We start from the raw sequence: 4070 nt of genomic DNA, 5'->3' as shown, positions 1-4070 counted from the left end.
ACGGCATACACCCCTCATCTTTTCAGTCTGGAATCGCCTCGTTCACAAGCCTCAAAGAGAAGTGACATTGATCCTTTACAACCAAACTGCCAACCTTTTCCGCAAACAGCATTACCCAGCCAGTTTGACACTGCATTATATATGGTGGTTTCCAGCAATATATCCAGCCTTCAAGGATAAAGGCTGGACATTCAAAAGAAGCCACGAATCCGACACCTGGAGCCAAGGGGGCTCTAGAAGCACGGTGACCACCCCTGGCCCCAGGTCCCCACGGACAGCATTGCAGGGAAGGCAGTGATGCTGCCCACGGCCTCAGGTCCCCAGCCTGGGTGGGAGCTGAAAGCCACATCTGTTAGACAGAGCCCCTCAGCAGAGGAGCGGTCTGCCCCCGGGATGCCTGGGGGTGGGACAGACCACAGGGCTGGTTTGGGGTGGGGAAGCGGCAGTGAGCCTCTTGTCACCGGACCGTGTACAAGAATCTACTCTTCAGTCAACAGAGATTTACTGAGCATCTCGTGTGAGCAGGCTCCCTGCCGTGCTGGGGGTCCAGCCGCAGGCCAGATGCCAGCGCTCACTCAGGAGAGGGTGTGCTGCACTGAGGTGGGAGGAGGGACAGCGGGGGGGGGGGCATGGCACGGGGGGCAGGGATCAGCACTCACAAACCCCTGCGTGGGCAGGCGAGGTGGCACAGCCGAGGAGCGGAGAGGAAGGCACTGTGGCTGGAGGGCTGAAAGCAGGGAATGAGCAGAGGGGGGCTGCGGGCCACCAGAGCCCTGGAGGCTTAGTCCTGAAAGCCAGGGGAGGCCATGGACGCCCATTAAGATTGAGGGGGGAATGGTGGGGGGGACATCCATGGTGGTGACGTTGCTTGGACGCAGAGGGCAGCAGGGCAGACTATAGGTGATGTGAACAGTCCCGGGGACAGTTGGTGACCTGGAATTTGAGCCCCAGAGGCGTGCTCAGTTCTTCTTCCCTCACACCCATGAGGCCCAGCCCGTCTGCTCGTCAGAATCACCGGCAAGCTGTACAGAATGCTGATGCCCAGGCTCCACCCCCCAGAGACTCCGGTTTCTCAGGCCTGGGGTGCAGCCTGGGCTTCTGGATTTAATCCAGACCATCCTGATGAGTAACAAGGTTTGAGGGCGCTTCCCTGAGAACCCTAAGGCTTCCTCTAACCTCCGGGGCTGGTGTAGCTGAACGGTGCAACGCAGGGGCTGGGGGAACAGGCAGGCTGCACCTGATGGCCCTCACGGCCACGGGGACCCCGGGGCCCCGCCATCCGCCATCCGCCATCCGCCATCCGCCATCCGCCATCCGCCATCCGCCATGCATTCGACAGGACTTAGTGTCACCTTGCTTCTCCCTCCCTCCCTCCCTCCCTCCCGCTCTCTGGAGCCTGTCTGGTGGCAGAACAGCAAGAAAGGGAGGGAAAGGAAGTTCAACCAAGCCAGTTCCCAAGTCCATCCTGGGGAGGTGATCTGGCTGGTGAGCGGGGCTCCCGTGCTGCCCCCTCTCCCCGCACAGCGAGGGCCTGGCCGCGAGCTCGCACGGCTACCCCAGGGCGCCTGGCCTTACAGAAATGCCTCCTTCCCGGCCTGGTGTCACATTAGGCCAGGGTGAGAGCGCCACTTCCCCTCCCAGGCGACGGCAGGGCTGCCCGTGGTCCACGCCCTGGGTCAGACACTGGCTGCTCTGAGAGTTTCTTCCCAGGTCTGTCCATCTGGGGGCTTTTCCAGGGAAACAGTATCAGCTGTGAGAAAGAGAGCACACATTCTGGAAATATCGAAAAACAAGTTTATTCCATTACCCACATGACCAAAATGCACTACAGCTGTGGTTCGTGGTTTCTCCCTGGCCCGTCGCGCTGCATCCCCCTTCCTCTGTCCCCCCTCAACCTGTGTACCCCCTAACCCACCCTTCCGCCCTGCCCCAGGCCTTTCCCCACTCTCCTCACTGTGCTCAGCTTCTGAAATTCACGTCTGCTTTGGCAGCGCTCTGAGGCTCTGAGGCCAAAGAGGCACAAAACTTCTCATCAGAACCAGCCTGCATGGCCCTCCCTGCATGAAGCCGGGGCTGCGTCACCTGGCACGTTTCTCTAGCAGCTCCTGTCACTCAGGGGCCCCGCACCGCCAGCTCCATCGTGCTCCTGGCACTGACACCCCCGAGGGTCTGGTGGCAAGCAGCCTAAAGTGGCAGGTGAGCTGCGTGCCCAAACCCGACGGCTCAGGAAAAGGCCTGTGTCGGTGCCGCCCACTTGTTTCCTGAAGACCCACAAGTCTGTGTTTAATGTATTTTAGAACAATGTCTGGAAACTGCAGTTTACTTTTGCAAACATACTTACATGTCTAAACTTCAACAGTGTGGATAATTTTACTCATAACCTAAGGATGCCAGACAGGGGACCTTGAGTGTCGTGGCCATGCCACTGCGGCTGTTCCATCTCTGGGCGCAGGGGGAGCTTTGAGAATCAGAGGCCACATGCGTCCGGGCGCTCACGGCCGGCACTACAGTGGGTGCCGGTGCGGAGACACAGAGACAGATCAAGTCTCCGTGCTCAAGGGGCTTTGTGCTCTGGGTGGGAGTTGCAGACATCAAACCAACAGCTAAACAGGAAGAGGTGCAGCTCCAGCGCTCACACCAAACGGTTCTGTGACCGTGGCTGGGTGGGGCGCCTCCGTGGCAGGACGACCAGGGAGAGTGGCCTCTGACCCGGCCTCAGGGTGGAGCCGCTGCAAAGACCCTGGGCGGCGCTTTCCGTAGAGTCCGATGGCCCTGGAGCCTGATGAGGCCCGAGCGTGCAAAGAGGTCAGTGTAGCCGAGCGGAGCAGGGCCAGGGCATGACGAGAAGGCCTGGGGACTATGGGCAGAGGCCAGCACAGCTTCCGTCACAGGCGATGGGGACACGTCGTGTGCTGACAAGCCACATCCAAGCAGGCGTGGCAGGACCTGAGTTATGTTGTAAAAGGCCACTCTGGGAACTCCGTGGAGAAGAGGACACAAATGCATCCTTTTGCTTTCTTTTCCTTTAGGCAGTGGGAAGTCAGGGGGAGGCCCCAGCAGGGCACCACCAGGTGGGCCACCATGACCAGGCCACCGCAGGGGTGAGAGGGCACATGGCCAGAAAAGAATGGTGCGTGCTGCCACTCGGGACTTTTGCCTCCGCTCCAGTCCTCCTGGGTTTACTTTCTTTTTAAGGAATTTTACTTTAGAAAATGCTAATTGAGAAATGCAAGCAGAGGACAGCTGAACCCCACCCGAGGACCCCTGCCGAGGGCCCATCCTCAGAGGGAGTTTTCTCAGGCCGTCCTCAGTCTGTAAGAAGAGGACACATGGACACTGGCTGCAGGGCAGCTTCAAGGGAGGTTTGGTTTGGTTTGTGTTTTGTGTTTTCGTGACTATTTCAGCATCCCCGTCACTCGGCACACTGGCTCCTCTGAAGGACATGCTGATACACGTAGCCCCTTCCCCTCTCAGCAAAACTCAAGGGCAGCACCTAACAGAGGACCTTCGCGGGGGCAGACTCTCCCCGCACCCCCGGAAGAGGCATTGCAGCCGGACAAAGATCTCCCTGTGGAGCGCAGAGCTCTGGACCACAGTCTGCGGTGAGACAAAGCTGACGCGCTCTTTGTGAGATCGTTGAGTCCCTAAACCACAGGAAGTGCCCCAGAAGCAGAGGTCAGAGTGGAAGACGCTGAGGACACTGGCTGTCACGGCAAGGACCTCAGACAGCTGGAGGGGGCGAGTTTACTCCACCTGGGCAGCTAGAACCACGTACCTTAGCTCAGGTGGACCATAAACACAGAAGTTTAGGCCTCCCAGCTCTGGAGGCTGCAGGTCCAAGATCAAGGCACCGCAAATCCAGTTTCTGCTGAGAACCCTCTTCCTGGTTCACAGACGACCATCTTCTCGCTGTGTCCTCAAATGGAGGAAGGGGCAAGGGAGCTCTCGGGGGTCTCCTTTATATGGGCACTAATCCCCTTTATGACCTAATCACCTCCTAATGCCATCACGCTGGGGGAATAGGTTTCAACATAGGAACTTGGGGGCACAGTCAGCCCATAGCACCCCCA

The sequence above is a fragment of the Eubalaena glacialis genome, chromosome 13, assembly GCF_028564815.1.
Source record: "Eubalaena glacialis isolate mEubGla1 chromosome 13, mEubGla1.1.hap2.+ XY, whole genome shotgun sequence".
In the NCBI taxonomy this organism is placed as follows: Eukaryota; Metazoa; Chordata; class Mammalia; order Artiodactyla; family Balaenidae; genus Eubalaena; species Eubalaena glacialis.
This window is presented reverse-complemented; position numbering follows the sequence as displayed.